We start from the raw sequence: 12,848 nt of genomic DNA, 5'->3' as shown, positions 1-12,848 counted from the left end.
AGTTATAAGCCCTGAAGCGCCCAGGGCTGTGTCCATCTGTGACACCTCGTCACAGAGTGGGGTGGGGTCAGCAGTCTCACTGATCCCATCCCTCTCTGTGACGAGCTGGGGCTGCTGCCTTCCCTCATTAGCTGACCTTAGGTTAGCCAGTGAAGGACAGGCAGAAGTCCCAACTCTCGTGGGACCTCGAGGCAGATGAGATGAGAGAGATTATTATTTTTTTATGAATGTTTGGTGAGTGTGTGTATGTGTGAATATTTGACAATGAATGTTGTAAATGGATGTGTGTGTGCTGGAAAGTAAATTGGCAAAAAAAGTCTGTTGATTTGCGTGATTTTTGTGTCACAAACATGGCGCAAAATCTTAGTATATGCACTGATTCATGAGCAAATGCCTGTTTGATGCCATTATCTCTATTTCACCTGTCAGCAGCCAATCACTTGACACAACATCACAAACCGCTACTGAAACGCACACTCAGAAATAAGAGCATGACAATTATAATCTTCAAAGTCATATTTTTACATGGCCATTAATTGCTCATTGATACTATAGGCCTGGGGCCACAAAGGTGTTTGTGATGATGGAAACCCAAGTCTCCAAATTCTTTGCCATTGAAAGGCAGAACATTGTCTGACTTGATGGATTTAGGTATGTCGAAATATTTTGTATGGTGCCAGTTACAGGGTTTGTGGCGGGGCTCAGAGTACTGGTGGTGAGTTGCAGGAAGTAGTACAGAAAACCGAATTGCCTTTTGTCCAACTTTCGCTTATTTTATTAGTCAACCAAACAAAATGAGTATTAATATATTTTTAACACAGCGTTGATTGCTCTTTCTTCTCTGCCCTCGTAGCTTCTTGGACCGGCAGGATCACGTTCAGTAGCGTGCAACTCAAAAGTAAGAGAAGAACTCAGGTAAGTGTTGGACATTAAATGTAAGCAATTCTAAGGGGTATGCACAGGTGAGGGACTACCACCCTGTGCTTAGAACTTTCAAGTGCTTTCTCACAGGTGGAAAAAAAAGAATACAAGATTGGGCCTTTGTGCAAGGAAACAGCTTAGCGTTTAGTTTGTCATCACTAAACAATTTAAACAACTCAAAACATAAGAAAACCACACTGTGCAGCGCCGTTTGACAATTCCGTTTTGTGTGGGATGCCTCTTTTTAGTGCATCCATGTCAGGCCCTAAGTAAAGCCCATTGCTCTTCCCGTCTCATTTTAACTAACCTGTCCCATCCGGTTCTTTTCCCAAACTCCTGTGTCTTCCCCAGAAGATGAGCGTGTACCTGAGTGAGCTACATTCCTCCAGGAACACGGTGGGGCACCTCGTGGTGAAGGTGGCCTTCTGGCGTCTCACTCTTGCCATCCTTGCTTCCTTGTTTGTTCCCTCATTCTTTCCCTGCTTCTTGTTCTCTCCTGGCGTCTTCCATTTTGCTGCAAACATAGTGCGCCTCACAGACCGGTTCCCCTGGCCTATGAGCGGTCTCAACATGTTGAAAGGGCATGGCCTTGGCCTGGACACCACTAGAACGCTTGCCTTTCTTCTATTCACACCCCCAGGCTCCTGTGGAAGTCACTTTATAGCTCCTCGGCAGGCAAATGGTCACAGTGCCAGAATAACATCTGTTGCTTATGTACTGTGGAGTACCATCACCTCTGGAAATTTGTTGTATTCCTTTATGCAAACCATGAGGTACTGTCCAGTATTTGTGTCTAAAGAAGTGAACAGCTACTGCATTCCAAAGCTTTTGCAGCAAGAGAGACCTCTCCAAAGTCTCAAGTGATGTTTGCTCAAGCACTGACATATGACATGAACTGAGCATCTCCTCCACAAACTGAACTAAGAAGGGGGTTGTCATATTTTCTCAAGAGTTACTCCTTCGCAACAATTTATCCTCTTGTGCAAGGTCAATGGTGTTTCTTTGAGGAGACTGCAGAAGGACCAGAAATGTTCCACTTAATATCAGTCCTTTTCTGTGGCGTGCTAGTTCGTATTTTACAAGTCTGAAAGCCCTTTGCTTCAGATGTCACATTTTTTTGTGAGATTTCTTCAATCTATCCAAGTTTGTCCAAAGGTAATTACAAATTAGAGTAGAAACAGCCATCACAGTGCAATGTTCACCAGAAACAGAAATTATATTCTTGTACATAAAGGAAGGGGCATGCTTCACATGCATTGGTCCACAGGGAAGGGTTCATACTGCATGGTTAGCAGGGGAAATCTGGAAAGATGTCACCTAGGTATGATCTTTACCAGACTAATGCACTCTCTGAAAATAATAGTGTTAAGGTTGCAAGCCCCACCTCTACTTGTGGTGGCACCTTGGACTAGATATTGCTGAATATGGTCACTGGAGCTTAATAATCAATCACTACTGTGAATGCTTTGCCATGTTGGCATATATAAAAATGCTCACCTCCCATCTTGTGGTAAGACTCTTTTTTTTATATCATGTGGGTAAACCCTTTCTTATGCAGGTAGACTTTGACTGGCATATGCAGTGATACAGTGTGGTGGCACTGGAGTAGATTCATGCTCTGTTTGAATTGCACTTAGGCCTACAATTATGCTATCAACAACAACCACCTCCAAATCTAAAGCACAGCCAAAGAAGGCCATTTAGTCTTCCTCTATGATATGTGACTTTGTGGCATCAAAAGCTGCTAGGCAGCCTTCTGACCACATTTATTATTGCCCCTTTTTTCATGAGTTTCTCAAAGGAGTAAGAGAGGTAAAATCCTCAATGTGCCTAGCACAGTACCTCACCATGCCCAAGAAAGATTAAAGAGCTGACACATTTGCAGGAGGAGGTACTTACATGAAAGCTTCAACCTTCTTAAGATCAGACTTTATACCTTCCCAAGAAAAGAAATGCCCATAAATCTTCAATGCCAATCGAGATGTGTTGTTGTGTTCTTGCTTGGTCTTGCCAAACACCTTGAATGATCTTTGCTATTTCTTTTTGTCTTGATGACACACCAAAACTTAAGCGCTTGTGTCATAGGCCTAGATTATTGAGGTCAAACATTGAAGAGACTTGTCTGTCATTTAACTGGTGTAGCATATACAGAATGCAAGGGTTTCGGTTAAGCTCCTTCTGAATAGGCAGACTGGGGTTGGTGCCTGTTCACACACATTTATTTGACAGTGTTAGTTTCTGGGTGCCTGGAGAGAACCGTCATAGATGCATGTAGGACCACTGTTTGAGCTGCAAGCTCTACACGTGGGATGTTCTTCTTACTCCAGCTTCTGTAGTAGGCTCTTTTGAAAAGATGATCACTTGTGCCCCGGGATGACCAGAAACTTCAGTGGTTTCTCAACACTGTATTTGTCAAAAATCACTGGGCCAATTTAAAAAGGCAAGTCTACAGATGAAAATGTCCGCATGCATAAGTTTATGCCTATGCTGAGGTGGAAACTTCCACCTAAAAGCAATATAGAAACCCAGGGTGAACAGTTATATCTAATAGTAGGAAGTGGTGTCCCCAAAGTCGTACATAATCTTTGCCTCCGATATATAGAACTACAAATGGGGAAGAACACAGAAACAGGCATCGTCCGAGGTAAATACACACCTTACAAACATTACTCTCGGAGGCAAATAAAATAGCCCACACCCTGGGTTTTGCTGTCTTCTTGTGTTTCAAGATGTTATAAACAGCAGACAGGAGCTTCAGTTGTGTTGGATGTAATTCTGTGTGTATGTTTGGGTGTGCAACGTGTTGGCGCATCTGTATAGTCAGAGGTATTAGATGAGAGATTAGTTGTGTGTGTTAAATTAACAATTTACGTTTTTATAAATAAGCATGCGCATCTATTATGCTTACTTTTTTAAACTGTGATTTGTATAGTGTCTTTTTACATTTATACATTGACCATTTTTTCCATGAATTTTTCTTTTTTATATATTTTAGTATTTTTACAATGCGATTTTACAGGTGTATATGCTGTCCACAGTAATGTGATTATTTTTTTATGTATTTATGTAAGCATAGTGCTTTGTGCAAATGGTGTTATTCCCTGCCTCCATTTATTTCAAAGTAACTTCCCTTTCAGTAGCTGAGTGGGCACGTGAGGTGTGTGTCTTACTCCAAGTCTTGGCTGGAGTAGATTTAAATCGGCATGGCTATAGTGCTACTGTACAGTGATGAGGACATACATGCAGACTTTTTGATGTTGTGTTTCTGAAGAAAAATTAGGGAGATTTTTTAAAATATATATATGCTTTACAGGAATGGCCGATTTAAAGTACAGAGTGATATTTTCCAGGATAATTGAAATATTCTGCATGATGAATAACACATTCCAATCGTGAACATGGGAGTGTTTAATTTATTTGAACGTTTGTTTATTTGAAGATGTGCTTAGGGAGTTTGCACTAATGGTGCAGACTGTAGCTCCTTTTCTAGTGGAATCTTGACAAACTCCAGGGTCCATATTAAATAAAGTGTCCTGGGGGTGCAATGGGTATTGGTGCCCGCTTTGTGAGCCCCTGCGGCACTTTGGTATTACAAAAGGGGCCATAGACGCTTGAGTGGCCCTTTCTGTAATACTGATAGCGCTGGGGCACATATAGAGCCAGCGCTATCACCAGATGGTGTTCCCTCAATTGCATAGGGCCACGCCCCCATGCAAATGAGGGAATCCCTTTGCCGCTGCACCATATTATAGACGCAGGTGCAGAGACAAAGAAGCTGTCAGGAGGGGCACTGACAGTAGGCCCCCTGATGGCAGCCTTGTGGATGGGGGGGGAAGAGGATCCTATGGACCTTACAGACTTCCCCTTTCAGGTAGGTGCAGTCACTCACTGCACCCGCCTGAAAGGTGATCTCTAATCCCCATTAAAAGTGCAAGTGGTTTGCCCCCTGCACAGTGAAAAACAGAGCGGCTTTAAAGCAGCAGCTCCATTTTGCCCCTAAAACAGCACAAGTTTGTGGCTGCCCTAGGGGCAGCACATTCAACATAATAGGGCACACTTTCTCTTTCTGCAGCTGGCGCATCTGTTTCAATGTGCGCTGTGGTGCAAAGAAAGAGTGCACACTAAGAGGAATAGGGTTCCAGATATGAACATGATTAAGACACCAAACGTTTTAGAATCATTATGTCTGAGATGTCCCTCCTTGAACCAATTTAAAACGGCTTCTATGCAGCCGTGCCTCTGTTTTAGGTATAATTACTGTTTTGAGCTATCAAATTAATTAAAATATGTAGAGTAAGATGTGCCTTCTGCATTTGCAGGGGAGTGCCTCAGCCAGTCTGCCATAAAGGGATGCGTTACAAAGATGACATATCTGTTCGGGAGATCCTACATTGTTACCCTCCCTTAAGCTTTCCATGTCGACAGCACCCAGGGGTGGTGCGACGTCGACCCCCCTCCACCCCCAAGCAGCAGAAGCTGCAAACCTTTCAGAACGAAAAGATGAAAACTTTGTTTCGTTCTGAAAGGGACGGGGCCATGGGGCTGACTAGCAGCGAGGGGGAGTGCACAGCACTCCCCCCTCAGAGCGCATGTGTTTTTGGCAGGCCGTCTTGCAGGAACCATAAGGTAGGAGAAGAAATATTATTGAGAGGAAAAGCAGACTCAGCAGACATAAAGCAGAAGGACTAATAGATACTTGACAGAAGGCGGCTGAGAGTAGCTGAAGGAGCAGGAGGATAGAGGACGCCTACTCGAGAGAACGAAGGGAGGCCTTCGAGAGTATAAAGAGTCTCTGACACTGGAGGACACCAGAGACGCTGATACCTTCGTATCAGTTGGAGGGCGATAAGGAGGGAGGAAGAGGGTGAGAGGGACATAGAGGACCTAGATGAGACCCAATTTGAAGACTGGTGTCACCCTCCCACCCATCGGGGGAACTGAGTGTCCTACCACAGTATAGTAGAACTTTGCTCTGCCAGATGCTGACAGTTATTTTAAAAAGAGATAAAAGGATTGAGGGGAAGTATCAAACACCAACCAAATTTTCACGGTCAACGAATCAAAGGCGTATACCATAAAAGAGTGATAAAAACCACAAGTTTGTGGGCAAGAACTAATGGTAAGAAAAAAAGACTAAAAGAGGAAAAGGAGAAATGGAAAAAGGTTATACAAAGAAAGTAAAAAAGGATAATAACTGTTTTTATTTATTGTTTGTTCTAATACTCACCCGGTTCTTTTCTGAGGGTTGCCTACCAGCGGGAAAAGGAAGCAGAACCGATTCTTCCACCTGAAGAAAGAAGGAAAAGACTTGTGAGAATTCTACTGTTTCTTTATACTAAGGGAAAGATAGTATGACTTAGTGATACTTATAAAATATTCTCCATTAACTTTCCAGAAAGTATTGGTATGCTGATGTGTATAATCTCACCCTTACAGGATGACCTTGCATTTCTTTGCTATGCAGAATTTTAGATCATCACAAATAATATGAACCTGATTCACAAACTGCATTTTTAGTATGTAAAGTAACAAATCCTCAGACATGTATGTTTGCTACATAGTAGTAAATATGGGAGGGGCCGGGGTAGTGCCTGGAAAATGGGACATACCTAATACTCAATGGGTTCATTTTAGGAAGAAGACAGAAGTTAAGGGAGGGAGGGACATGCACCTTTCCACAAAAGAGTAAACCCATTGCTACTCACAAACTACACTTCTAAAAATGACTATAGTCAGAAGGACCTAAAGCAGTAGTAAATGTATTCCAGCTCAGAGCTGGAGCAAGTCCAGGCCCCACACATTACCAACCACTGGTTCTGCTATATCCTCCCACAACACATGGTGGAGTTAGGGACTTAAAACCCTGTAGGAAATAATGTTAGTGTACATTTATTTAAACCAGCAAAACATATAAATAAATTTTATTTAATGTTATCAAAATTATTTAAAAAAATATTCTTTACTTTTTTTAAATACCTTAATAATCTTTTTTGAATTTGAAAATGAATGTAACATTATTTTTTATTAAAATATAATTAAATTACTTTTAATTCTTATATATATCACTTTTAGTATTTTTTCTACATAATAAAAATGTTTCACTTTAGATGGGGGCGTTTCTATTTAAACTTTAGATAAAAAGAATCAATTTAATATATTCAGAATTATTACATCAAAATTACAGTAATGGTGCTTTTGCATTTTTTTTATTTTGTTCTATGTTTAAAATATATAACATTAATCTATATTAATATCTGATATGAAAATATTTTTACTAATTGTTTCAAGGAATTGTTTCAAGGTTAATAAATGTTTTTACTTGTTCCTAAACTTTACCATAGAGAGAGCTCCACCTTGCCTGGAAGGGTTGCATCGTGCATCTGATGTTCTCCAAATCGCTTCGATCAACTGGAGTTCATTTTTAGAACATGAGGGAGCACTGCTTCTGGGTTCTCAAGATAATCTAGGCAATGCATAACTCAAAAAATCGAGACTCTATCCAAGTCTCTCTGTTTCTTGAGCATTAGATCCTTTACGTCACTAGAGAGACAGAGAAGATATTAACTGACCACATACAATACTTCTGACACCAGGATCCTGTTTTCCTCTGGTATCCCTTGGTTCACAATACCTTCCCTTGAATATATTTGTGATTCATTTTCCACCCTATCAGGCTTCGTTGATCAAAATTATTGGAGACTGTTGTTGAGAAATGGCTGTTATGCCTCTCATGAGAATTTTCTTCTAGATTTCAGTATTTTTACTTATGTCCATTTCCATTGCTTTGGATACAGCCTCCTCTATAAGCCACTGTAAATTAGGTACCCCTGGGAGAGGGAACAGAGTTGTGATTGTAGCGTCTTGCAAAGAGCCTTTCACATTCATCAATTTTCTACTTTTAGTCCTCTGCTACTCAAATGTGCCTTCTTTTCTTGCATATTCCATATGCTCACAGGAGCCCATATTTAAGCTAGAACCAAATAGCACCACTAGTTAGAGACTCACCGACTGATATCCATTGACTTACTTCTGTATTTATGCCGAAAAAGGCACGGAAGACACTATACACTTTCTTTTTAGAAAGGTTGAATGAAGGTTTGTGCTGCTTAACTTGGGGGAGGAATCAGTCTCCACAGGGACTTAAGAAGCCATTCTTTGAACCAAGAACACCCATGCCCAGTACTCAGTAAGTGAAGCCCCCTCTAATCCAGATGGCAACTCTGATAAACAACAGGGCCTTGGGGTATCTGTGCAGCAAGACAGAATACAAGAAGTCCGCTGGATAGGTGGCCCTTTATGGGCTCGTCTGGGAGTGTAAGATGCTTAAGCTTTCACTGCCAAAAGGAAATGGTGGTAACAGGTTGCCCGATCCGGAAGATGGACTCATTTATTCTAGGGCTCATTAAAAGGAGGAAGAGTAACACCATGTTATGTTTTAGATGATCTATCTCTACTAAAGTTCGATATTTGAACCCTGGGTCTGAACACTTGGGGGGACTAAGGAAATTCATCTGGCCTCCATGTTGTGATGTATTGCTGGTTTTCAACTCTTAGTTGATCTGCACATTAACTTTTTTCTTTTTTTACACAATTGGACCTCTGAGCCATGGCTAAGCCCATGGGCCCATAGCTGAGCAACCAATGTTTTTTCCTGTATCCTTAACAATAACAGACTGGGAGGGAGCTCATTCATATCGAAAGGCAATTTAGGTATACTTTGAACAGTTTAGTTTGTGCAAGTGTTCGCAAAGTGACCTTATCCCAGTGTCACAAAGGGAGCAGTAGTGTTTAATAATTAAATTTATTTGGCACTTTTGTACACAGGGTTGAGACTGTGCATTGACGGTAAATGTTCTGCATTTGCAGCCCCAAAGGCTTAGTGGAAGGAGGCAGGAGCTTGTTTTTTTATGGTTTGTGAATGCCTTTATGCGGTTGAAGAACAGTCTGGGTAAAATAAACAGAAGTTTATTTTTAGATTTAAAGTATTTGACAAATCTGCCAGCGACAGGAAATTGACATATTTTGCCCTGCTAAAAAAGGGATTTTTTGTTTTCAAAAAGAAGCAAAGAAAACTTGGGAATATAAGCATGCCTCAATCTTTTGACGTTTGTAGCCCAGTTGGAGTTTAATAGGACACACTGGTAAAAAGCTAAGTCGCCAGGTTAATTCTGTAGCATTATACTTATGATGCCATTTGTGTAGTTTGCTAGACAACATATGTATTTTTGTTCAGTAGAACATGACGGCTGCTAGAGAAATAGAGCAAATGCGATTATTATGAAAATGATAAAATATTCACTAAATAGATTTGAAGTTGAGCACTGAATTCATAAATCTCAAGATTGTTGAGTCAAATTCTCCACAAACAAACCTAATAATGGATTTTAAAAAAAGAACAAAGGTAAGCTGTTTTTTTCCAAAATATAAGAGATATATCAGTAGACTGAGCCACAATTTCTAGGCTTCAGTTAAACTCTGTCCCAACACATTAGTATGTTTTGAGGGAAGTGATGCTCAAGGCCTGAAAAGACACTTTTTATTTCATAATAATTTATTCGTCTCAATTGAGCCATAAAAGTCACCACATCACAGAAAAATACATGGTAATTCATGGTAAAAAGAAGAAAATTAAAAAGATAGAAATAAAAGGAAGACATCTAAAACTTATAAATGAATCTCAATATTTAGAACGCATCTTCAGAGCACTTATAATGTAATTTAAAACGGCACGAATAACAGTTTCATTAACCAACTGGTGCAAAAAAAGCAAAAGCAGCTACATGGGATCTGATTCCCGATGCTCGTAAAACTGGGTGCAGAAAATGTGTTCTTTGGGCAGCATAAAATGCACAGAACAATAAAAAGTGCAATGTGCTCTGCTCAGCGGTGTCTCGCAGTGGCAGGGAGGGAGAGATGCAAACCAAGTACCTTTTTAAGGAAAAGCCACCAGGCAATGAATGGTTTTGAGACAAAAATGTGTCAGTAAAAAGACATATCTCGTGTTTGCAATAGTCTGTAAATAAAGTGCTGGGTGAGCAGGAAGATGATCACCAGAAATACAGGCTATCCCACCACACCAGCTCTCACACTGCGCCCCTTCGCGTATGTCATTTAAACAGTTATTTGGTTTGCCTTAAGGGAATAAGACTTAAACAATCAGGATTATAAAAATAAGCGGTAACACCAAGCTTTTCAAAGCTCACTTTAATATACTTCAACCAAGGGGTGTCTAAATGCTTGTCCACAGTCGTGCAATGCTTTATTATGGTGCTAGACGATTGTGCCTCAGGGTTTCTCCATATTCTATGCCATAATAATAAAGGCTGCAGTTTAACAAAATCGTCTATAATGGAAAGCCTAACCTCTTTGTGGCAAAACGATGCTGTGGTTGATTGTAGGATTGTCAAAAGCCTTCTCAGAATCTTATTTTCGGCTATTTGGAGAGCATTACAATTCACATACACCAGCGCCAAAATTAGCCTCCGGCACACATGTACTTTTAAAAATGCAGAACATTTCTGTTACAGGCTTATAGACTAGCCACTTTGAACATCTAAAATTAGTATCAATTGAATGCTGGAATTGCATAACTCTCACATTAAGTAATAACTTCCAATTAAAATCAACATCAATCGGAATCCCCAAATAAGTAAAGTGCAGAGTTTTCACAATTTCCTCGCCACTAAGTACAAATGTTCTCGATTTAGATAGTTTGGGGTTGTATTTCATAACAAAGGACTTAGGCCCTCATTACAACCCTGGCGGTAAATCCCGCTTACCGCCGTGCAGAAGACCGCCAACATACCGCTGCTGCAGCGGAATTCCGCTACAGGTATTACGACCCGCAGCCTGGAATCCGCCACAATACAGACACCCACACAAGTCCGCCACACCAAAGGTAAGTGATAAACTGGCGATAACAAAACGGACACCGTCACGCCAACAGGAATACAACCACACTATCACGACCCACGAATCAACGCAGCGGTCTTTCAACCGCGGTAACCAATTGGCGGTACACTCCGCTGCGCTCAAAATACACACACACTTACAAAACACACCTACATTGGATAATTCGAAATACACACACCTGATACACATACACATACACACACCACACCCAATCCAATATAAAGCACACACCCACATTACCCACAAACCCTTACTACCAGAATTTTGAAAGCACGCCATAGAGACACACTACCTAAAACAACACCAACATCCACAGACACACAACACCATCATTCACACAACATCCACGCAGCTCAAACAACACACACCAACACACACCCTCACACATCACAACAGACACCACCTCACACATCACCCACACCACATCATGGCACCTCAACGACACCCCAGGTTTTCTGAGGAGGAGCCCAGGGTCATGGTGGAGGAAATCGTCTGGGTAGAGCCACAGCTATTCAAATCACAGGTGCAGCAGACCTCCATTGCAAAGAAGATGGAGCTATGTCGCAGAATTGTCGACCGGGTCAACGCAGTGGGACGGCATCCAAGAACTAGGGATGACATCAGAAAGAGGTGGAACGACCTACGGGGGAAGGTGCGTTCCGTGGTCTCCAGACACCAGATTGCTGCACAGAGGACTGGCGGTGGACCCCCACATCCTCCCCCACAACAACATAGGAGGAGCAAGTCTTGGCAATACTGCATCCTGAGGGCCTCGCAGGAGGACTGGACTCTGGTAAGGCAAATCTCTACTAACTTATCCCCCCTACCCCACCTGCATGCCATCACATACTCCCACCTTTACCCTCACACCCATCACCCCAACAACGCACAGATACCCCACCAACACAACCCACACATCCCAAAACCAAGCCCTGCTTGTAACACCAAAGTATGTCCACTACAGAGACTCACTCATGCCCCAAAATCACCAATCACACAAGGACCAAGCCAATAATGCAAGCACTGGAGTAGGGGCTCAACCACCCATTGCACACGATGGCACACACAGATACAATAATTATGAATTTACACCCCAACAGGACCCCTACCCAACGTCACCGCACATGAGGTGCCAGACATATCCAGTCCCCCCACAGAAGAGGCCCACAGTGATGACAGCAGCTCTGCACAACTGGATCAAGATGACCAGCCTGGCCCATCTGGGACCTTGGGACAGTCGGTACCCCTGACACTGTCACAAGCCACCACAGACCCTCCCCCCCTCAGGAAACACCAGCACAGCACCCACCCAGCGGGCCCATCCCTCTGTCCCCAGGACACGTCAATCAGCAGTGTCCCCACCTTTACAGGGAACCCAGGCAAACCCACCAACCCAAGAAAATCAGGGACCTGGGGGCAGGGGCAGTGGCAGTGGGCACACAGTTCAGGGGACAGAGGCACAGGATAACAGGGAAACTGGGAGGACGGCTTTGGGACAGGGGGAGGACAGGCCCAGGGAACCCACTCTACACAAGACACTCTCCAACATCATGGGAGATTACCATCATTCCCAGGAGACGATGGCAACGGTTTTGGCCAAGTTTCAGGAGACCCAGCGGCTGCAGGAGGAACACTACCTTCAGATCAGGGAGGACATAAAGTCTATTAACACCATCCTGGTCACCACTGCAGGGGTGCTGGCAGACCTTCTCAACACCAGGAGGGACACAGTGGCACAAAAAGGGGCCCCTGACACTAGCCTGGATGATGAACAGCCCTCCACCTCCGCTAGTGGACAGGAGGCACGCCACAGGAACAACAGGACACCAGCACCCCACCCCCTGCAGATGGAGAACCACCCCGCAAACGGTCCCTGAGATCCAGGAACAAGACAGAGAACATTGCCAAGACCCCCGCCAGGAAATGAGACCCCCCGAATGTCACCCTTCTGTCCCCCTATGTCACCCTGTCCATCCTTAAACTGCCATCGCTCCACATCCTATGCCCCTTTGAAC

The 12,848-nt window shown here is 42.8% G+C and overlaps 1 long non-coding RNA gene across 1 annotated transcript in view; it reads right to left on the bottom strand.

Moving 5' to 3' along the window:
- Positions 1-12,848, bottom strand: part of LOC138268347 (uncharacterized) — a 73,287-nt gene that overhangs the window by 28,177 nt on the left and 32,262 nt on the right. The window contains exon 2 of the long non-coding RNA XR_011199982.1: positions 6,149-6,208. This is a non-coding gene — a long non-coding RNA (uncharacterized lncRNA). The remainder of the gene's footprint in view (positions 1-6,148; positions 6,209-12,848) is intronic.

This window comes from Pleurodeles waltl, chromosome 12 (assembly GCF_031143425.1).
Source record: "Pleurodeles waltl isolate 20211129_DDA chromosome 12, aPleWal1.hap1.20221129, whole genome shotgun sequence".
In the NCBI taxonomy this organism is placed as follows: domain Eukaryota; kingdom Metazoa; phylum Chordata; class Amphibia; order Caudata; family Salamandridae; genus Pleurodeles; species Pleurodeles waltl.
The sequence above is the reverse complement of the archived record's forward strand: the minus strand, read 5'-3'. Positions and strand labels throughout refer to the sequence as shown.